This window comes from Euprymna scolopes, chromosome 10 (assembly GCF_053919585.1).
Source record: "Euprymna scolopes isolate OS-2025 chromosome 10, ASM5391958v1, whole genome shotgun sequence".
Classification (NCBI taxonomy): domain Eukaryota; kingdom Metazoa; phylum Mollusca; class Cephalopoda; order Sepiida; family Sepiolidae; genus Euprymna; species Euprymna scolopes.
Window position 1 is genome coordinate 108,008,581 of NC_136491.1, and position 24,988 is coordinate 108,033,568.

A 24,988-nucleotide genomic window follows, 5' to 3' on the forward strand; every position below is an offset into this window, starting at 1 on the left:
AATAACGGAATAAGAGATTTACAGATTAACATTAACGAATTAAGAGAATAACGGATTAGCTAAATAACGAGTAATGCATTAACGAAACAACAGATGAACAGAATAACTGATTAATGGACTACTGAAATAAAACAAAAAAAAAACTAACGAATGAATTAAATAACGGAATATATGAGCAAGTGAATAAAGGACTAATAAAAAAGCAGATTAACGAAATAACGGAATAACTAAATAAGGGAATAGCCTAGAAAAACTTGAAAGATGTACATATTAATCAAATCATAGATTAACAGAATAACAGAGTAGGAATTAAGCAATTTTCTGCTTTGCAGTATAACGGTATGATAAGCTAACAAAATAATGGATCTCTACTGTAAAGGGATGTGACTTAGTAGCTTGTCGGGTTTGTCGGGGGTAGTTACGTCGGGGAGGTACAAGTGTTTGCAGTTCGTCAGAGCATTCACCATTAAAGTATTTGTAGAACAGGCAGAGGGATGCAACATTTCGTCGATGGGACAGAGGCTGAAGCCTAGATGACAGTTCAGGACCTATCAGGTTGGCGACTCTCTTTTGAACCCTGTTCAGGAGCGAGAGACAAGCAGCAGATGCACCAGCCCAGAGGTGACAACAGTACTCCATACATGGGCGAATGATGGCCTTATAGAGGTATAGGATACTGTCAGGCGTAAGTAGTTTTCTAGCACGGTAGAGGGAGCCAACCTTCCTTGCAGCAGCCTTGGAAATACTCTCAATGTATCTTTTCCAGTTCATACTCCCTGTAAACGTTAGGCTGAGGAGTTTAAAAGAAGTACTTTCATGCAATGTGTTCTTGGCCATATATTTATTTGTTTTCTCTATCAAAATCATATTTTACATTGTTTTTCTTTTCAAGTAATTTAAAAATTTAGAAATTCTTCCATTGCTGTAAATTTTAGGATATTCGTACACTATGAATACTACGAATAGTTTTCCTGGGCGAAATTATCTTTTTTAAATAGAAATATAATGAGCAATGATAATGGAAGAAACATCGCGTTATTTTATACGAATGTGGTTAAGTGTTAGAAAAAAAGAAAAAAGGAAAACACTTCGTAACTTCAATTTTTTTGCTAATCCACTATATAAAACTCACTATGTCTGTCAATCCGTTTATCTGTCTCCATATTTTCAAACTCCATCTCTTCCGAAACAAAAAGTGGCAGAATAGCCCTAGGGGCTTCAAATGAATGGGTTTTTTTAATGTGTCTTTAGCCGGTTAAAATAGTTTTCAAGGAGTCAAAAATGTGTCAAAATTGAAAAAAAATCGTTATACATTTTGTACATTCATCTTAGTTTATTTTTAATCAGTTCATATAGGTGTCATGTTTATACAGAGATAACGTCACCAGCTTTCAATGCTGAAGTTTTGCTTTCGGTTTCGGTTCTAGCTGATGGTACCCAAATACCTTTTTTTACTTTGGAAATAACGACTGTATAATAACATATACGAAATCTGGACAAATTAAAATATCTTATTAAAAACTTTTTTAAAAAAATATTTTAAAACTTATATTTAAGCGTATTTTACGTCCGGGCAAAGCCGTCCCACCACGATAGTAATTAGAATATATGAGTTAAAAAATATTTTATACAATTATTGTATATTTTTTAACAGTATCTTGGTGGAAAACGTCGTATGCTTACTCATTTAAACTTGGGCAAATCTACAGCGTGACCTCCCCCCCAAAACGGGCCCCAACTCTAATTAGGCACCGTTTCTTAGTGTTTTATCCGAATGAAATGAAATTTTGGTCATAACTCGTTTATTATATTCAAAACATCACGTCAAAACACTAGGGTCTTTGGCCGTTTTTTTTTCTCCGTTCTACAGCATATGTTCTAGATGGCCTCCATTTAGCTTTTTTTTTTTTGGTCACCCTGTATATCTTTCTGCTAGTTTTATTAAATACTAGTAGATGTACCCGGCATTGCCCGATATAAAACGTAACGTAAATTTCCTTAAAAAAATTGAAAAGAAAGTGAAACATGTGCATATGCTTTTTTCTAAACAGTTCACTTTTTGTAAGGAAAAAAAAAAAAGAACTTGAGCTGAGATCGAAACTTAAACCTAAAGTCAGAGAGTCAAGTACGATAGCCACTAGACCAACTTGACATAATCTTTAGGAAGTGTTTTCAAACCTCGTGAAACTGATGACAAACAGATAAAAATCCGATGACTCCCAAGTACCATTCTTTCAACTTCGACACTTTAGCAGCCCTTTATTCCGGATGAAAACCGATTGAAACGGTTTTCACATGTCTGAATACCCTGTATACAAAATTTCAAGTTTATGAATTAAAAATTCGTTTAGTATGTAGGTTGAGAAGTGGTTGTACATACACATTCTCACTTTTATAGATATATAGATAATACGACGTAATTGCAAAAATAAACAAATGCAAATATTGGATAAAGCAACACTTTTGAGTTAATAGTTTTGCTTGCTTTCAATTTATTATCCTTCAGCTAGCAATGTCATGACAATTTACGAACATCTCCAAATAATTTCTTTAAAATAATCATACACGCAGTTTTAGAAGTGCATATAATTGAAACGTTTCTTTTATTTATTGTTTACAATAATTTCGATCATTTCCCCAAAAGACAACATCAAATAAAAATTCGTTAAAATCGTTAATAGCAATATTTTCACATAATTAGATGTTTGAAACGCATCTGTAATTATCAAAATAATCTTTACGTTCGATCCACGGAGAAATATTATCAAAAACTCGTGTAAAAATTGCAAGTTGTTATGACCAGATTTAGGCGGGAAATCTGGAACAAAAATGCCGTGAAATTAATTTTAACAACCTTTTAAAATAAAATATTAGTTCTACATGAGAGATAATTGCTCAAACCATATCTGTAAAAAAACTAAAAAAAAAAAAAAAAAGTAATTTATAATTTTATAATTTAAACAATTTATTAATTAGAATTTTCCAATTTAAACGATTAATTACAATGCTTTCATTAATTTAAACATTGGCACATCTTCTCATCATTATTTCCTTAGAAATGACTTTGACTTTCATATATAGATGTCTGAGGTCCAGGTTTTGGACCTTTTCATTGTTCCAAGGGAAAAATTTCCTAGACAACTTTGTGGCATGCGTGGCACAGAAACCCAGGAATTTGCATTTCGATTTAGTAGGATGGACAATATGAATTCGGCAGCAATCTCCAATGGGTGTCAAGTCTTTTTTTGAATGCGTTTACCGTTTGTGCTTGTAGAACTGCATCTTGGAGATCATTCCATGTGTTGACAACCCTCTGCGAGAAGATCCCTTTGCGGACATCTAGCCTACAGTGTTTTTTACGACTTTGAGGCTGTTCCCCCTGGTTGCGCTGTTTTTGGCGATCTGAAAAGACGGCTTTCTTGTATCATAGATCCCATGGATGTACTTGAGATCGATCATGTCACCACGATTTCTCCGATACTCAAGAGTGGGCAGTCTCAGAGTTCTCAATCTTTCAGAATATGGCGTGTCCTTCAGTGATGCCAGCAGCTTGGTTGCTCGGCGCTGTACGTCTTACAGATCACTGCATAAGGACTTATGGTGTTGCTGACAGACATAGTGGCCATACTCCAAGATAGGATACAAAAGGCTCTTGTAGAGTTGCACAAAGACTGTATTCAAGAGGAAGTCAAAAGTGTGGCGAATGATCCCGACAACTTTATTTGCTTTTGCGATGGATTTAGCTACATGTTCCTTGGAACTCAATTTGTTGTCGATGTAGACGCCTATGTCTTTCTCATGATCATGCTCTTCCAGTGTTATCACTCCAAGCGAGTTGTCTTTCAATGTTTATTTAGCCTCTAATCTCCTGCTCCCTAGTCTCAGGACGCTGCATTTCTGTGGGTGAAAACGGAGCAACCAGTCCCGTGACCAGTTCTGCAAGTTATCTAGGTCAGCCTGTAAGCTGTCTGTGGCCCCTGGGATGTCACTACGTGTGAACAACTTTGTGTCATCTGCAAACAACTTCATTTTATTTTGTCAGAGTTAGGGTAGGTCGTTTATGTAGATGACGAATAACATTGGGCCAATAACTCTTCCCTGTGGTATCCCGCTCGTTACTGGTGCTGGTCTTGATTTTGCTCCGTTTACTACTACACACTGTTGTCTAGCATTTAGGAACGCCTGAATCCAGTTGAGGACGTTGCCCTGGATGCCATATGACTCAATCTTTGTCAGGAGGCGACGGTGAGGCACGGAATCGAAGGCCTTCATGAAGTCCATATAGACGATGTCGATATTTCCTCCTGCATTGAGAGTCTCTGTCCAGGTATCCATAACATCCAGAAGCTGAGTAGTACAGAACCTTCCCTGTACAAAGCCATGTTGCTCTGTGCTAATAAGGTGGTTTTCCCATAAATGCCTTATAACTTCTTCTCTGGCGAGTTTTTCCATCACCTTACAGAGTATGCATGTGAGACTAATTGGTCTGTAGTTATTCGCTTGTAGTCGGCTTCCCTTCTTGAAGACGGGAGAGACTGTTGCCTTTCTCCAGTCCTGTGGTACTTGCCCCTCTAGCAGAGATTTACGGAAAAGCAGTGATACTGGGTGTGCCAAGGTATCAGCAGCCTTTGAAAGAACAAGAGGGTTGATGCCGTCTGTTCCTGCAGCCTTGTTGGTCTGTAAGTTCTTGAGTAGTTTCCGTACTTTTTCCTCAGAGATTTCGAATGTTTCTAAAGGTACGTTATATTCAGTAGGTGGTGGGTCGGGTAGCGGACCATCGTCTTCTCGGGTGAAAACGCTCTGGAAGAAATCATTTAGTATATCTGCTTTTTCTTTGTCTGATGGTGTTTTGCTTCCATCTTCCATTTTTAGGTTTCCTATTCCCGATTTCCTTGTCGCATTGCTTTTAACGCATGACCAAAATGCTTTGGGATTACTCTTAGCCTCAGCTGCTACCTTAGCTTCTAGACCTCTTTTTGCTTTCCTGCATTTTTTGGTGGCTTTGTTGTTTGCGTTAAGGTATTCGGTGTAGTCTTTTTTCTTTCTGGTTTAATGCCACTTCCTGAAGAGTCTGTGTTTCTTTCTGACTGTTTCCAGCGTTTCTTTGTCCATCCATGTTTTGCTTTATAATGATCTATTTTGATAATGAGAGTGTGGTGGTCACTTTTCCCCAGTCCAGCTGCCATTGTAATTTCTTCAATAAGGTTTTCGCGGTTCGTAAGGACCAGGTCTAACACATTAGATTTTCTCCCTTCTCTATATCTTGTTGGTTCTTTCTGATGTTGGTCAAGAAATGCGCTTGAGTAACTTTCAGGAATTTTGATGTTGAGTGATCAGGACCGACTGTGCTGATTTCTTGCTTCCAGTCTATGTTAGGAAAGTTAAAGTCGCCGATCAAAAGTAGGTCCATTTTTGTTGCCTCTGTTGCTTTGCTCATAATGGTATTTAGTTCCTGTGTGTTTTCCTCACTGCTGCTTGGGCTTCTGTATACAAGGCCTACATGGAGGGAGGATTTATTTGCCATGTTGCAGCGACGAAGAGTGCCTCTTTGAAGTCGTTAGTGTCCACTCTGTCACAGATGGTCGGTTTCAAGTCTTTTGAGATCAACAAGCATATCCCTCGTCCATCTTGCTCAAGTGTGTGGAACAGTTCATATCCCTCTATATTTATTTCGCATTCCTGAAGATCTTTTGGGTTTCAGCTCAGTTAGGCCTAGCATTGATATAGGAAAATGAATGCAAACTCCTGTATTATATTTCTCTTTGTCTGTCTATCCGTTCAATTCTTTTATCGGAAACTACTGATCCAATCTGGCTGAAATTTTGTAATGGACCTTTGTCATGATAATGTATAGCGAACTGAGTATCATGGTATCCATTCGATGCACAGTTAGAGAATTATAGGGATTAGTCACTACAATACCATATTTACTCTAGAGATATTCACGGAAACTACTGAGCCGATCCGACTGAAATTTTGTTTAGACTTTTACTATGAAAAGGTGCAGCGAACTGGGCATTGTGGTATCCCTAAAATGCATAGATAAGGTTTAATATGGATGGGTCATCTCAATAGCATATTTGATCTAGAGATTTCCACGGAAAGTACTGGGAAATCTGGATGAAAATTTCTACAGTCATTTTCTATTATAAGGTGCATTGAAGTGAGCATAATGGTATCTATTCAATGCACAGTTATGAGTTAATAGAGATGAATAAGACTAGGCATCACAATACCATATTTAGCCTCGAAGTTTTCTTGGAAATTACAAAGTCGATCTGTTTTAAATTTTGCATGAATCTTTGTTATGATAAGATACCGTATTATTATTCACATATTAAGTATTATATTAAGTATTATCCATATATTAAGTATTATATTAAGTATTATTAACATATTAAGTATTATATCATTATATCATTATATTATTACGCTTATCACTCCGTCCGTTATCATGCTGGGCATCCCTAAAACCTACAAAAAAAAAAAAAAAATTGGTGTCGCTGTTGAGGCAAAGCTAATAAAAATGATTTGTCTTTCTTTGCCTTTTGGCTTTTTTTTTTTTTTTTTTTTTTTTTACAAGGGTGTCACCACTTATCAAGGCCCAGAGGCCACTCAAGGATAAGGGTTAATAGGTATACATTAGTCATTGTGATTTTAGCATAGTAAACAGTGGGAATTTTGAAACTTGGATTACTTAGGGGGACGATTCAATTAGAACTTGTTCACATTGGACTTTTTCTTTTTTTTTTTTTCATAGGCATCAACTCATTATCAAGGTCAAAGAGGCAACTCAAGGACAAGGGCTAAAGGGCGCACAGCAGAAATTGGACAATATAATAATCATTAGTATTGAAAATTTGTTAAATTTGATAACTTATATGGAACGGCTCATCAAGAACTTATTTACGTTAGACTTGAAGACAACCATATTGTAGTCAGCCGGAAAGCAGGAAAACGGAAGACAATTCCACAGGCGTGCAGTTCTAATAAAAAAGCTTTGTTCATGGAATCTACGTTTAGGTTTAGGCACAGATAAAGAGTGGGGGGAATTATTGATAGTGTTTACAGCTAGACGGGTGTTTCTTGTGAAAGTTTTGCGAGGGGGGACCATAGATTGAAGCTCAGTCGAACACTTTCCATGAAAATAACGATACATCAGAGACAAACTCGCAACATCTCTTCTGTGAGATAGAGGTTGTAAGGAAGAGAAAAGGACATCTCCTACGAGGCTACGAAGTCTATTTTGAACTCTATCAAGGCAGGCCAAGTCCTTTCTAGCAGCTCCTGCCCAGATGTGGCAACAGTATTCCATCCTTGGACGTACCTGGCTCTTATATAGATAGAGAATTGCATCAGCAGTGAGATATCTACTGGATCGATAGAAAGATCCCACCATTTTTCCAGCGGCCTTGGCAACAGATTTGATGTACGTGTTCCATTTAAGATCAGGAGTAAAGGTCAATCCCAGAAGCTTGTCAAAACTTGAGGCCTCCTGAAGACGAGAGCCATTCATTTCAATTGATGCCAGATGTGGATCAGAATGTTGATGATGTAAAGAGAGGAGCTTGGTTTTAGATGCATTAAAAGTAACCAGCCACTCCTTTCCCCATTGTACTACATGCTCAAGATCAGAGGAGAGAGAATTGGAGAGAACTTGGTCGTTTACTGTCTTAGATGTACTACCATAAATGGTAGTGTCGTCAGCATAAATGTCTACAAATGATGTAAGGATGTGATTTGGAAGATCATTAATGTAGATCAGGAAAAGAGTTGGGCCCAGGATGGACCCCTGAGGGACACCGGCATTAATACTGTGGGCTTCTGATTTTTGCCCCTCAACTACTACTCTTATGAACCTATCAGAAAGAAATGATTTAATAATTGAGAAGACATTTCCAGCTATACCATAGCTAGAGATCTTATGAAGTAAACCTTTATGCCATACCCTATCAAAGGCCTTTGATATGTCAAGAGCAATTGCCCTAGAAAGGTTGCCTCCGTCGAGAGATTTGCTAATCCTATGAGATATAACTGTAAGGACATCTGCTGTAGATCTAGCAGAACGGAAACCATATTGAGTGTCACTAAGAAGGTTATTTTTGTTGAGATGGTTGATTACTTCAGAATTTAACACAGATTCCAGCAACTTACTCATGACGCACAGGAGACTTATTGGCCTGTACTGAGAGGGGGATGAGCGATCACCTGAATTCTTAAATACAGGGCATACAGATGAAATTTTCCAGGGAGATGGGAAACTATTCTCCTTAAGACAACGTTTAAATAGTTTTGTAAGTATGGGCGCTAGTTCAGGTCGAAGTTTTTTGAGTACTATAATTGGAATACCATCAGGGCCAGTTGCTTTACTGGAATCAAGGTTTTTGATTAGCTTGGCAACATCACGTACAGATATACGTATATCACATAGTGTGTTTTCAGATACAGGAGGAAATATTGGGGGTTGGCGGCCTTGATCGCAAAAGGTAGAATTAGCTGCAAAATTCTTGACAAAGAGTTTGGCTTTGTCTGATGCTGACGAGATTACCTCAGGTCCATTGATGATAGTTGGAATGGAGCGCACATTTCTGTTCAGAATTCTGTTTGCTATTTGCCAAAACTGGTGGGAACCAAGCCGCTGCTCAGCTACTTTGGACTTAACAGATTGAGCATACAACCATCTTGCGTTCTTTATTACTTTCTTACAATAGTTGCTGGCAGTCCTGAAAGCGGCTTTAGTTTCCATACATCTATTACGTTGGAAACAGTGGAAAAAGTGATTTCTGTGCGCAATGGCAGCAGCACATTCTGGAGAGAACCATGGCTGGCTGTTAGGTTTTTGCTGAAACTTTTTCGAGGGTATGAAATGATCAATACCTACAATTAACCATTCCGTCAGGTCTAATACTATAGAGGACACATCCTTTTTAAATATGGAATGCAGAGGTAGATCAGTTATAAATGTACGGAAGCTATCCCAGTCAGCCTTAGTGTATCGATATACTGTACGATGAAGAGGTACGTCTGGGGACTTATTACATTTCATTTTTATCTTAATTGATACAACAGAGTGGTCGGAAGATCCAAGAGGCGACAGAACAGAAACTGAACATAGTTCAGGGCAAGTTGTGAGAAAAAGGTCTAGTAGGCTAGCATACTGGCCGTCATTGTCGGGCACACGGGTGGGTTCCTGAACAATCTGAGTGAGGTCATAGGCAATGGAGAAATCATGACAGAACCTCCCCTCATCATCGGTCTTGTTTGAGTGGGTCAACCATTCGACGTTGTGAACATTGAAGTCTCCACATACGTGAATGTTAGCTGAAGGATAAGCAGATAGGACTTGATCAATTTTCTCAGATATGCTTTGAAAGATAGTAACTCCGCTGTTGTGGGGGCGATAGAGAGTAAATATAAATGCAGTAGTGTGAGCTAAAGCAACCCGGAAGCACATATAGGGTAAGTTAGGATCTTCCCTGGAGATGTCCCTCCCACATGGAAAGCTATCTTTAATATAGGCACATATTCCATGCCCATGGCGATCTTGGGGGTCAGATTTAGAGGTTAAGTTAGAGTATCCTTTAATTGCGAACTCTTCTAGGGAAATAGCCTGTCCAATGCCAGTTTCACTTAAAAATAAAAGGTCTGGTTTAGTCTCCTGTAATTGGGTTTCAACCTCTGGAAGGTTAGAACGTAGACCCCTGATGTTGGAGAAGGAGACATGGTAGTAGGGATCTACGTTGGAAGTTGGAGAACCGGGTTTAATCGTGTATTTTTTCTTGAAACTTGTCATGATGAAATTTGGAAATTTGTGGACTAGGTCGTCAGATTTACTTAGAGCAGGACAGAGAGGGGAAATTAAGAGAGAAAAAGAAACGAAGAATTTTTGTTTTTTTGTAGCTAATGATAAGGTAAAGCCGTAACAATTACCCACTAGTATGGCATCGAGAGGCCCCACCAGAAGCTACTGGCTAAGATCAAACTACTGGCTAAGATCAAAGTGTAGTATCTGTTCTTCAGGTGCTACATTTCAATTTCTTCTCTCTCAGTGGAAGAGAAATCCTTTACGACTAAGACAATTTTTTCTCCACGTTAAAAAAACGACCTTAGTGTTTAAATCTGTCTCGTGGGGAGGCATTGTGAATAGGTACTATGTTTAATGTAACAAAGTTTTAATATTAAAAAAGTAACTGGAAAACGTTATTTCTGATTTAATTACAAAATGCCCTGGAAGTGTTACTCCTGATTAATTATAAAATGCCCTGGAAAATGTCCGTTCTGATTATTTTTTTTGTTTACTTGCCTCCCCACAAGGGCGGAATTTGACATGAGGTCGGTTAAAAATTTAGGGGGGAAACCAGCTCCCCAAAAGGGGCTCTCTGGTCAATAACAAAAATAAGAATTGTATCAGTAATGAAGGATTTCTCCTCCATTAACCAAGACTAAAAAATGGGGGGATTTAAGACACTGGAATGCTGAAACTGATAGTACACTCAGACATTCATGTTGAAGCAATGGTTACCTAATCCCTAACCGTGTTAATGTTTTTATGTATTACTTTCGAAAAGCTGCTGAAACAGTTTATGATTTAAATTTCAAGTATATTTTAAGCAGTGGGTTACAAGATATGAAGTCAGCCCCGGAAATTACTCAAACCGTTTACGATTTAAACATTACTTTATTTCATGTATATTTTTAACAGTGGGGTGGGGGATATTAAATCAGTCCCGAAAATGGATGAAACCGTTTACGCATTACACATTGTTTTATTTAATGTATATTTTTAACATTGGGGTGGAAAATATGAAGTCGGTTCCGGAAATGGCTGCAACCATTTACGTCTTGGACATTACTGTATTTAATGTATATTTTTAACAGTAGGATGGGAGATAAAAAGTCGGTCCCGGAAATGGCTGAAACAGTTTACTATTTATACATTCATGTATATTTTCAAAAATAAGGTGGGGATATAAAGTCGGTCTCCGAAATGGTTGAAACAGTTTACTATTTAGACATTACATTATTTCATGTATATTTTTAGCAGTAGGTTGGGGATATAAAGTCGGTCCCGGAAATGGCTGAAACAGTTTACTATTTAGACATTACATTATTTCATGTATATTTTTAGCAATGGGGTTGGGATATAAAGTCAGTCCCGGAAATGGCTGAAACAGTTTACTATTTAGATATTACATTATCTCATGTATATTTTAAACAGTAGGTTTTAGATATAATGTTGGTCCCGAAAATGGCTGAAACACTTTACTATTTAGGCATTACATTATTTCATGTATATTTTTAGAAGTAGGTAAGGGATATAAAGTCGGTCCCGGAAATGGCTGAAACAGTTTACTATTTAGACATTACATTATTTCTTGTATATTTTTAGCAGTGGGTTGGGGATATAAAGTCAGTCCCGGAAATGGTTGAAACAGTTTACTATTTAGACATTACATTATTTCATGTATATTTTTAGAAATAGGTTAGGGATATAAAGTCGGTCCCGGAAATGGTTGAAACAGTTTACTATTTAGACATTACATTATTTCATGTATATTTTTAGCAGTAGGTTGGGGATATAAAGTCAGTCCCGGAAATGGTTGAAACAGTTTACTATTTAGACATTACATTATTTCATGTATATTTTTAGCAGTGGGTTGGGGATATAAAGTCTGTCCCGGAAATGGCTGAAACACTTTACTATTTAGGCATTACATTATTTCATGTATATTTTTAGAAATAGGTTAGGGATATAAAGTCTGTCCCGGAAATGGCTGAAACAGTTTACTATTTAGACATTACATTATTTCATGTATATTTTTAGGAGTGGGTTGGGGATATAAAGTCTGTCCCGGAAATGGCTGAAACAGTTTACTATTTAGACATTACATTATTTCATGTATATTTTTAGCAGTGGGTTTGGGTTATAAAGTCACTTCCAGAAATGGCTGAAACAGTTTACTATTTAGACATTACATTATTTCATGTATATTTTTAGCAGTAGGTTGGGGATATAAAGTCTGTCCCGGAAATGGCTGAAACAGTTTACTATTTAGACATTACATTATTTCATGTATATTTTTAGCAATGGGGTTGGGATATAAAGTCAGTCCCGGAAATGGCTGAAACAGTTTACCATTTAGACATTACATTATCTCATGTATATTTTAAACAGTAGGTTTTGGATATAAAGTCGGTCCCGAAAATGGCTGAAACAGTTTACTATTTAGGCATTACATTATTTCATGTATATTTTTAGAAGTAGGTTAGGGATATAAAGTCGGTCCCGGAAATGGCTGAAACAGTTTACTATTTAGACATTACATTATTTCATGTATATTTTTAGGAGTGGGTTGGGGATATAAAGTCTGTCCCGGAAATGGCTGAAAGAGTTTACTATTTAGACATTACATTATTTCATGTATATTTTTTGCAGTGGGTTGGGGATATAAAGTCTGTCCCGGAAATGGCTGAAACAGTTTACTATTTAGACATTACATTATTTCATGTATATTTTTAGCAATGGGGTTGGGATATAAAGTCAGTCCCGGAAATGGCTGAAACATTTTACTATTTAGATATTACATTATCTCATGCATATTTTAAACAGCAGGTTTTGGATATAAAGTTGGTCCCGAAAATGGCTGAAACAGTTTACTATTTAGGCATTACATTATTTCATGTATATTTTTAGAAGTAGGTTAGGGATATAAAGTCGGTCCCGGAAATGGCTGAAACAGTTTACTATTTAGACATTACATTATTTCATGTATATTTTTAGCAGTGGGTTGGGGATATAAAGTCTGTCCCGGAAATGGCTGAAACAGTTTACTATTTAGACATTACATTATTTCATGTATATTTTTTTCAGTGGGTTGGGGATATAAAGTCTGTCCCGGAAATGGCTGAAACAGTTTACTATTTAGACATTACATTATTTCTTGTATATTTTTAGCAGTGGGTTTGGGTTATAAAGTCACTTCCAGAAATGGCTGAAACAGTTTACTATTTAGGCATTACATTATTTCATGTATATTTTTAGCAGTAGGTTGGGGATATAAAGTCGGTCCCGGAAATGGCTGAAACAGTTTACTATTTAGACATTACATTATTTCATGTATATTTTTAGAAGTGGGTTGGGGATATAAAGTCGGTCCCGGAAATGGCTGAAACAGTTTACTATTTAGACATTACATTATTTCTTGTATATTTTTAGCAGTGGGTTTGGGTTATAAAGTCACTTCCAGAAATGGCTGAAACAGTTTACTATTTAGACATTACATTATTTCATGTATATTTTTAGCAGTAGGTTGGGGATATAAAGTCTGTCCCGGAAATGGCTGAAACAGTTTACTATTTAGACATTACATTATTTCTTGTATATTTTTAGCAGTGGGTTTGGGTTATAAAGTCACTTCCAGAAATGGCTGAAACAGTTTACTATTTAGACATTACATTATTTCATGTATATTTTTAGCAGTGGGTTGGGGATATAAAGTCTGTCCCGGAAATGGCTGAAACAGTTTACTATTTAGACATTACATTATTTCTTGTATATTTTTAGCAGTGGGTTTGGGTTATAAAGTCACTTCCAGAAATGGCTGAAACAGTTTACTATTTAGACATTACATTATTTCATGTATATTTTTAGCAGTGGGTTGGGGATATAAAGTCTGTCCCGGAAATGGCTGAAACAGTTTACTATTTAGACATTACATTATTTCTTGTATATTTTTAGCAGTGGGTTTGGGTTATAAAGTCACTTCCAGAAATGGCTGAAACAGTTTACTATTTAGACATTACATTATTTCATGTATATTTTTAGCAGTGGGTTGGGGATATAAAGTCTGTCCCGGAAATGGCTGAAACAGTTTACTATTTAGACATTACATTATTTCTTGTATATTTTTAGCAGTGGGTTTGGGTTATAAAGTCACTTCCAGAAATGGCTGAAACAGTGTACTATTTAGACATTACATTATTTCATGTATATTTTTAGCAGTGGGTTGGGGATATAAAGTCTGTCCCGGAAATGGCTGAAACAGTTTACTATTTAGACATTACATTATTTCTTGTATATTTTTAGCAGTGGGTTTGGGTTATAAAGTCACTTCCAGAAATGGCTGAAACAGTTTACTATTTAGACATTACATTATTTCATGTATATTTTTAGCAGTGGGTTGGGGATATAAAGTCTGTCCCGGAAATGGCTGAAACAGTTTACTATTTAGACATTACATTATTTCTTGTATATTTTTAGCAGTGGGTTTGGGTTATAAAGTCACTTCCAGAAATGGCTGAAACAGTTTACTATTTAGACATTACATTATTTCATGTATATTTTTAGCAGTAGGTTGGGGATATAAAGTCTGTCCCGGAAATGGCTGAAACAGTTTACTATTTAGACATTACATTATTTCATGTATATTTTTAGCAGTAGGTTGGGGATATAAAGTCAGTCCCGGAAAATAACATAAACAGCTTGAATTAACGAAGACATGGATAATTAGTATTTTTTCTAACATTTTATTTTTGTCTTGTGTGTGAACTTAAACACAAAAATGTTTCGTCGTTGTTGAGTGTGGAGTTAGTGCGCAATTTTATAGTACTCCCACGTGCACTCTGATTGCGTTTTAGTTCTTTACAATGGTTTAAGGATGTGTTGTAAACATAAAAATACAAAAATAAACCCATTTGAATCAACATGCTATAACATTGGAAGTTGTTTACGGCATCGATTGAAAATCTGCATGTTCCATGTTCGAATCCAATTTATTCTACATTTTAAAATAGCATTTTCTTTGGTCTGTCAGACTTAAGTTTGAAATATCATTTATATTGGTCTGTCAGGCTGAAGTTTAAACATCATTTTCTTTTGACTGTCAGACTTACGTCTGAAATAGCATTTTCTTTAGTCTGTCACAATATAGTTCGAAATAGTAAATTTATTTTAGTTTCTCAGACTTTAATTTGAAATAACATTTTCTTTGATCTGCCAGGCTTAAGTTTAAAATAGCATTTATTTGATCTGGCATGTTTAAGTTTGTAGTTAAATTGTCAACGACTTAAAACCTGAATGTTCTAAGTTTGAATCGAATTCGTTTTACAGAAAGTTTCATCAAACCTACACATGACCTTGTGTCTAATTTCCTTGTGTGGAGGCACATAGAATAACTTTTTTGACTTGATTTTATTTTCTTTATGCACATTGTTTTTTAGAGCCAGTTACTTGCAGAAGGAACAAAACGTCGACAACATCCATAGGGAAAGTAATGTTATGGAAGGGACACGATTTGAAGAGGTAGCGAGTCCTCATCAGTACCCACCTCGTAGCTACCACTTACCAGCATCCAAATTTTAGATCCTTGGAAAGTGTAAAGGTTATAATTAAAATTGTCTAATCTTTGAATTTTCGCTTTATGCTCTATAGATCGGATAACGGCGACAAGCAAGATGTGGCACATTCTAGTAAATGATTATCTTTCTCTCAACATGAACTCCCCATTTTTTCACATGTAAGGATTATTTTGCTCCGTTTGATTATGTTTAATTATCTAGCCACATGGACAGTAGAAACCGGAAGTCAAGAGGAGCAGACAATTTTGACTATAATCAGTGTGAAGATACGCCTGGTTATTATGTCACAGTCTGCCGTCATCAGGGTTGAGATTATCTGTCATTATTCCGTCTATGGATGAAATAGAATTGGTCATGCGCATCACACGAAATTACATCGAGTGGTGAGGTGCAAATTCAGTAGCATTGAAATCTTTAGGTCACAACTTAGTATTTCTCTTAGGTATCCTCCAGATTAAAGTAGTAGTACCTGTCAGGATGGCATTTATAACATACGCGGCTATAATCACGTTCACATACCGGTTTCCGTAAGATGATTTTAGTTAAGTGTCGTTTAGTCAGGTCATTACTAAATGAGTGATCGTTTTAGAAAACCAGTTGCTGTATATAACAAAAATGTTATGAAATTCAAATTAATCTACAAATCAACCGTGTTAAAATAAAACATGTGTGATTTTGGCAGAGAATGATTTAACGGTGGTTGAGATGCCGTAAGACATAACAACAACATCCATTTTTAGTTAAAATAAAATCGATCATAGATATAGAATCGATCATAGATATAAATTCGATCATATAGAACACGATCTAGTTCCGTATAGGAACATTCAACCTCTTAATGGGACTGCTTCCCGACAGATTACATCTTGGTTGTCTTCAAAGCCAATGACAACAGATTTCTGTCTACAACTATTCTGAAAAGTATTCGAACGTACTTCAAACAATCATCTAATATATAAAAGGCTATATGTCGGTCTGTCTATCTGCCTGTCTCCATATTTTATCTCCTTCGGAACTAAACGTAGCAGAGCGACACTAGGAGTATCAAATGATTGGATTATTTATGGGCCGTTCTTTTATGGGTCTTTAGCCGGTTAAAATCGTTTTTAAGGCGTAAAAAATGGGTCAAAATAGAAAAAAATCGTTATACATTTTGTATTAGTTTATTTTTAACTTTTATATTTATAATCAGTTCATATGCGTGTCACGTAGGTACAGTGGTAACCTCACCAGCTTTGAATGCTACAGTTTTGTTTTCAGTTTCGATTCTAGCTGATGGCACTTAAAACATATTTTTTAAAAACACCTTTGAAACCATTTCTCAATAATCTAATATATAAAAGGTTATATGTCTGTCTCTCTCTGTCTTCATATTTTCAAACTCTATCTGCTCCGAAACTAAAAGTCGTAGAGCGGCGCTAAGGGTCTCAAACGATTGGCTTTTTGTACGGAGCGTTCTTTTAGGGGTCTTGAGCCGGTTAAAATAGTTTTTAAGGGTCAAAATAGGTTAAAATTGAAAAAAAGTTATACATTTTGTACATTCATCTTAGTTTATTTCGATTTTTTAAATTTTGAATCAGTTCATATACGTGTCATGTTGGTAACGTCACCAGCTTTGAATGATTCGGTTTCAATTCTAGCTGATGGCACCCAAATACTTTCTTTTTTTTTACTTTTGAAATCACGACTCTATAATAATGTATACGAAATCTGGACAAATTAAAATATCATATTTAAGCGTATTTTACGCCTGGGCAAGGCCCCCCCCCACTAGTCTCTTATATTCGAGTTGCTAAATGACTTAACAATCGTTTACATACCGTAAAACATACTAACATCCATCTTTAGTTAAAATAAAACCGATACTTATGCAACTGACGAACCGTGCTGAAATGATAATGTTATTATTTACCAAACTATTTTTTCACATGGGAAGGGGAGTTTTGAACTATTCTATAATTTCACATAACAAGTTAATAAACAAAAGACAATGTAAAACTTTAATTTAACTTGAAAATCCTATCGAAATATAGCACGGCCCGGAAACAGCACAAGCATCATAAAACCAAACCATATATATGACATAAAACTGGATCTAGTGCATTATAGGAAAATTCAAGCCATCAATAAGAATCGATTTCACAATCTAGTGGGCGATGATCTCTTCCGTTTCTGTACAACTTCTTTCTCACAGAAGAGATGTTTCTGGTCTCTCTCTCTCTCTTTCTCTCTCTCTCTCTCTCTTTACTCTGTCGTTATTTTCATTGAAGATGCTCGATTAAGCTTCAATGTTTGGTTCCTCTTTGTGATATATTCATAGCAAGAACTCGTCTCTCTGCAACAACGGAGAAAAAACGTTCCTTTTTTTTCAATGTGCCTAGCATCAATCGAAATTTATACGAGCATATTTTTTTTGCAAGTGTTTTCCGTCTATAGACCACATTGCCGGGGGACTGCTTCCACGCAGATGGGTCGCCTTCAAAACTAATATGAACAGATTCAAATATTCAGAACCGAATAAAAAATCATCAGATTTGGTCCTGACTATCATTCCATCATATTAACTTATCTTCGAGTGGCATTAGGCCTTGATAATTGGTGACCATTTTTAAAAAAAGTTAAATCACTTAAACTGTAAAACAGAGTGAAAAAAATGAAGATATTAAAAATTTAAGATATAACAGTTTTACCAACGTGAATGGTTCTGGTACTGAATAACGTTAAAGGGTTGGTATGCCGTTAAACGAAACTCAAACATCAGCAAAAAAAAAACACAAACAAAAACAAAACAAAAACAAACACAAAAAGCAAACACTATTTTTAGACCGTTTTGTATACCTTAAAATAGGCAAACCAAATCACACCTTCCTCACGCACACCTGTATAAAAGAGTTATAAAATACACAAAAAAAAAAAACGAAAGTAAATATATCTGACCTTGAGTGGGTATTTCTGTCGTGCAGCTTGTATATCTAGTCAGTGCGTGTCATCTTCTAATCTCCGATTTCAACGAGCGAAAAAAAAGAAAAATTAATTCCAATGTTTAACCTACTGCTTAATCACGGCTTTATCACCTTATCGTGTGGATTAACCTTTCGAGCGTCGCCTTCCGTTTCGATCGTGAATTATTTCCGTCTTCCCAGGATCGCCAACTATTTTTTTTTTTTGACTGTAACGGAGCGACGCCAAATCCAAACTATTGACGATCGACAAGAAGAGAAACGAGTTTGATCTTGATCGAGGGCGGCGGAGGGGGTGGGTGATAAGTACAGGTGGTAGAAGAACTTGTTGGCTTTGTTTCGCGAGTTCTGAGACGCGAAAGGGCAGGGAATGAAGGAGAAGGAGCGACAAGAAACGCATGCTCGAGTACCTGCACACGTTCAGAAACACGCATACACGCGCGTGCGCACCTGTACACGCATATACTGACAAATGCACACAACGCATACACGCACACACGTCAACTTGGTATCAATGCAACACGACGATATGCAATACTATTGACATAAAAGCCAGTAATAAACAGGCTTATCGAAAACATACTTTTGCTTTTACTCGGAGGCGTGAAAACGTTCAGTAATAATCAATGTACTGTATTCAATTGAGAAAGAAGGAAATGAACACGCTGAATATGTTATCACAGCATAAATATATGTAAATACATGCGCATATATATCCATATACACACACACAAACACACACACACACACACACACACATATATATATATATAATTCATAATTAATATTTTCAGAGGTGAAGAAACCAATGAAGTTTTAACGAAAGTTAATGAAAGAGTGCTCAATACCGAAGTAGGGCAAGATATACATTTATTTGCTTTACATAAGGATACATTCATGAGCATGATCAGTCAGCAAATTACAAGTAACTAAAGATCTCTTCAGGCGATATTGCTTATCCAGAAGTACAGTCAGTAATGAGAATTTTACAGGACTTTCAAGCGAAACATTTTCCAGGAGGTTACATCACGTGGTATTCGAAATAAAAAAGATAACGGTCATTGCACAAAGAAAAAAGAAGAAAAAGGGGAATAATAAAAAGTATATATCAAAATTTTGGCTTAGATTGTCTGACGAGATCGACAGGATAATTTTATTATCCTGTCGATTGAAACAACTTGTAATGATTTAAGCAAAAATCCCCACGGTTGAAATAATAAAATCATATTTAGCTCTACTAACATATTTAGCACCATTTTCTGTTTTCATTTTACCAAATATACCTCCGAATACACACACACACACACACACAAACACACACACACACACACACACATATATATATATATTAAATTGTGATTCAATGAATTTCAAAAAACCCTTATTGAAATGAAATGGTTGAGTTTCATATCGAAGATTTTTATTATTCTAAGCAAGACATAGAATACTTTTGAAAATTAATCCTCTTGCTACAGGATTTATGACTAATTAATTATTTTGACTTTGACTTTCCATGTCTCACTGACTTTAGCAAATAGGGTACACCTTTTTATAAATATTTGCTTATATTTTCTCTGCTCTGATGAGATGGTAGACATCGAAACCCTATAGGTTAAGGAGATTAATTTTTAAAAGTATTCTTTGTCTTGCTTAGAATAATAAAAATCTTTGTATGATACTCAACCACTTCATTTCAATAAATTAAGGGTGATTCTAGGAGAAGGAACCATGTCATCTTTTGCCATCATCTCTTTGTATTAATAAATGCGAATATCTGCATGGTTTTAAAAGTATTTGCACTGATTTTAAGCAAGCGCAACCAAAAGTTTTATTTACACACTCGGAAAATAAAACTTTTTAAAAAAATTTCTTACAGTCTTTTATTTTTTTGACGACTACTATTTTTTTGCTGAACATCCCTCACGAAAAAAGACAAAATTCAATGAAAAAAAAAATTCATACTTTTCTTAAGTAAATTTTCCGCGACAGACGACAAATTCTAACAGTTTTGATAGAAAAGCTGCTTGGACTGATGTCATGTTTTTGTATTTCTTTTCTTCTTATTGATCAAGATTCTGAAACTGAAAATATTTATAGTCTAGCCTAACTTTAATAATCTTATTTTTCTTTAAATTAAATTATTACTTCTGTTCCCTTTAGATAATTTCCTTTCTATAAATAGCTTTTCCTTTACTTTAAATAACTTCTCTTTTTTTCTATAAATATTTTCTCCTTTGTTTTTGTAAAGAAATAAGACAACAACATCCCTATATAACTTTCTTTTTTCATTTATTTATCGATTAGATAAACAAATATCAGTTTCTAAAGTTTTCGAATGCGTCTGTCGTGTTTTTTTATTTTTTTAGAAAGTTTTCCTTGCACATTTCCGGAATTCAAATATTTCCAAGAAATTTATGACAACACAAAGTAGAGGTTTATTTTAATAAAAAGCTGACTAAAAACAAAAATTTCGGTATTTTTTAATATTAACTACATCTCACCGTTCACATTCAATATGTCGACTTTTTTTTTTAGGTTTTCGGGTATGCTGATAACGACTCCCACAGCAAAATTTGGGGCTGATATGTAATTTACCAGATGTGAAAACATATATATATATATATACATATATATATATATATATATATATATATATATATATATATATATATATATATCAGCATCTCATAGCACACCACACCCCTAAAAATGAGTTTAAAGACATATTAATAAATAACACGGCCATTTTAACTGTCTCATATTGCGAGGTGCGCCTCTCGATCTTTGAGGCATTGTTAATTCACATTAATAAACCAACGATTAACCAGACTCAAAACGAAACGGAGGGCACGCTCAAGTGCTTTTGAGTATTTTAATGATTTTAAGCGATTTTAATCGTTTTTTAATCATCTTTTAATCGTCTTTTCATTTCATCTCGCTACTTTCAGTTTTCAATTTAATTTTTAATTTGTTACTACTCGCCTGATGATGACCAATGGAGGTCGAAAACGCTCGCGATTATGGGAAATTCCTTTTTCCACTCGGAAAAAAAAACGCTCGGAAAATGGTCCGACCACTAGAAAAGGAGGATTACAAGAAAAACAAGCAAGAGTTATCTGTGCTATTTAATGAACCGTGCATACATTTCAACTCCAGCTAAAGGGTTAAATGAATTATCACTCTTATATTTACGCTGTCTTTCTTTCATTAATATAGAGAAAGTTTGTGAATTGGTATTTAATTTTAATAACTCCATCCTCCAAACATTTGTAAACATGAGAATTTTATCGCGTTTGAATGATGGTGTAGCTTTCTCTTTTCTTTGTCTTTTTCTAATGCAAACATTTATGAGTCAAAATATTTCAGTTAATAAGTTTCTTAAATAATTCACTGCTAAAGAAAGGGATAGTTTGGATGTATATTTTCTTTTTTGTTTCTTGGGTACTTCTGCGTTTACCGACCCGCGATTTCCACGGAATTGGCTTGAGTTCGTTCGACAGCTGACATAAATAACCGGAAAAGGTCGGCCGGGCGTAACTCAATTTTTAACGAACGCGCGGCCTGTTTTTAGCTAATATGAATCTATGAAGGCTGTTTTTTTTTTTTTTTTTTTTTTTTTTTTTTTTTTTTTTTTTTATAAATTGGAAGAAATAACAAATTAATTGTAATCGCGCAGGTTAGAGTTAGGGTTTATGATAACGGTTTAGTATTAGGTTTTAATGTTAGAGTTAGGGTTTATGGTAACGGCTTAGTGTTATGTTTTAATGTTAGGGTTGAGGTTTATGGTAAAGGTTTAGTGTTAGGTTTTAATGTTAGGGTTGGGGTTTATGGTAACGGTTTAATGTTAAGTTTTAATGTTAGAGTTAGGGTTTATGGTAACGGTTTAGTGCTAGGTTTTAATGTTAGAGTGAGGGTTTAAGGGAAGGGTTTAGTGTTAAGTTTTAATGTTAGGGTTAGGGTTTATGGTAACGATTTAGTCTTAGGTTTTAATGTTAGTATTAGAGTTTACGGTAACGGTTTAGTGTTAGGTTTTAATGTTAGGCTTAGGGTTTAAGGTAAGTGTTTAGTGTTAGGTTTTAGTGTTAGGGTAAGGGTCGGATTAGATACAAGTTTGTAATTTTATTCATTGTATTTCCATGTTTTCCTGTTTTTTATTATAATATTCTCGTAGCCGTTTAAACTTTTGCGATCGGCCGTTAATTCCCGCGAGTCGGTAAATGGAAAAGTTCTGTTTTTTATTCATTTTTTTTTCCTGCATTGCTTAGCATTTTCAATATATATTACCTTATTGGCAGGAGCATATCCTTTGCCGTACTTAAAAGAGTTCGAAAGTGATACAAGTGTTTCGAATATGTTACGCAGAGAAAAAAAGAAACGAAATTGAAACCATTTCCATTGGAATGGAACTTCCATTTGTAAAAAGTTCCGTTATTGGATACGTCAAAAGACTTACATTCTTCAATTGATCCGCTTTTATCTTTCTTCGTTACTTAGCCTTTCTTTTAATATTCTTCCCCGAGAACTTCCGAGCGAGTGAACAGGGCTTTTTGCATATTAAACCACGAGAGATCAAAAATGCGCGTTTTTTTTTTTTAATATATAAACACACTTTCTTAAAATATGCTCATTATCAACGGATATAATTCAAATAAAACGAATATGTCCAGTTAGCTAGAAATATATACCAATGAGCCATAAGAGTTCACATAGAGGGAGGTAATAGTTCCCTTCTCTCTCTTTTCTCTCTGTCTCTTTCTCTGAGCTCTCCGTTTTTTTCTCTCCCATTTCTCTCACCCTCTCTCTTGAACATACACACACACACACACACACACACACACACACATGCACATGTGTGCATATATATACTAGCAAAAGTACCCCTCGTTAAGGGGGTTCAAAAACAGCCTACAGAAAATGGACTCTGATTTATGAAAGTATGATACGTTATGAAAAGGAAGGGTTGTAAAAAGATAGCTTCGAATTTGGGGGTATCAAAACAAAAGTAAAAATAAAATAGATAAATCCCATAATTTATTATACCATACCTGTTCACACTGAAACACCTATCACAATATTCTGTGGATATATATTAAAAAACCTTGTTAAACTTTGTGACATATTTACATTCTATGGAGGTCAGGCGCGAACGAACACCAAATAGTTTTATTATACCATATTTCTTCAAACTGAAACATAATTATCAATATATACTTACGCAGATAGATATGAAAAGTCTTTATTAAAGTTTGTGCCTGTTTCCACTCTATGGAGGCCAGGCGCGACCGCAGACCCCACAATTTTATTATACCATCCCTATTTAAGTTAAAACATACTTTGTAAACATACAATTGTAAACGTTTTTTTTTATTTTTTAATTTTTTATTTCCATACTTTGTGGACCAGGCGCGAACGCAGACCCCACAATTTTAATGATCCACCGTTCTGCCAGATCAAACATAACTATTCCTGTGTCTCGATAATCTTCTATCATTATATGTAATCAGTTTTCTATAATAGTCAACCATATAGGAACCTATTCGTGACCAGGTATTTTTTTGCTCCCCCACCGAGCAAATTAGGCGCAAGGCCGATTTTTAATGTGAGGAGTGAAGGGGAAATGGGGACGAACTCCCCGGGGAGTAGAGGAGCTGGATAGTGACAATTGGTATGAAGGGTTGCCCCTACATTGACCAAGGTTTTATCTGTGGGGTCGCCCCCACATATGGTCTTTACTTGCAGTATTTTCCGGGTCAGATACTACACTTTGATCTTGGCCCGAAGGCCACGAAGGTTGCCTAGTCGTGACCAGACACACACGCAGACGTTCAGCTTTATATTATACTAGAAGTACCCGTCGTTGACTGGGTTCAAAACAGCCTACAGAAAATGGACTGTGATTGATGAAAGTATGATATGTTATGAAAAGGAGGGGATTGTAAAGAGATAGGCTTTGATACTCAAAAACTTTACCCTAAGCAAAATATGATAAAAGTAAAGATAATTTTCGCGAAAATATATTTTTATATCAACTTTGTTTCCATTCGTAGTTAAGAGTGACCAACAAAATGATGTTTCCTTACAAAGAGAAAATGTTATATATATAATAATATAAATATACAAGAAATAAATGTTACCATAGTCAATAAAAGTTACTTTTATGGTAGAAAAGTTCATTGGTTTGTAATCAACTGAATTCCTTCTAGTACACTGATAAAAATGCTTAAACAGATATATAAATAAAAATAAAAAGGTTATGTAAATCTTTTTAAAAAGACACGTAATCACGTGAGAAGGAGTTTTTCCTTCTTTTGAATCGATAACAAGTAACGTTCTTATTTTTTATTATTTATCTATTTTCGAAAGAGTGCCACGTGCAAGTGGAGAAGGAAAAAAACAGTTATGCAAAATTTGTGTCGAGAATTGTCTAAAATTCTGACTTTTTTTTGGCTTTCACTTTAATAAGAACGTGAATTTATGAGGTGAATTTATTCGACACAATATGATTAAACTAAAAAAATAAATAAATGTGAACGTGAATTAAGATCAAAGTTGAAGTGTTATTGTTGACCCTCACCCCTTTTAATAAACCTTGTTAAACTTTGTGACATATTTACATTCTATGGAGGTCAGGCGCGAACGAACACCCAATAATTTTATCATACCATATTTCT

General features: G+C 35.4%; 1 protein-coding gene across 3 annotated transcripts in view; it reads right to left on the bottom strand.

The window, feature by feature from the left end:
• Positions 1–24,988, bottom strand: part of LOC145286198 (major facilitator superfamily domain-containing protein 6-like) — a 687,250-nt gene that overhangs the window by 433,510 nt on the left and 228,752 nt on the right. The window contains exon 1 of one of the 3 annotated variants that reach the window (XM_080134995.1): positions 18,295–18,644. The exons of the other annotated variants lie outside the window; for them this stretch is intronic. The gene's annotated coding sequence lies outside the window, so the exon portion shown is untranslated. Of the gene's footprint in view, positions 1–18,294; positions 18,645–24,988 lie in introns of those variants that run through there. 3 annotated transcript variants of the gene reach the window in all.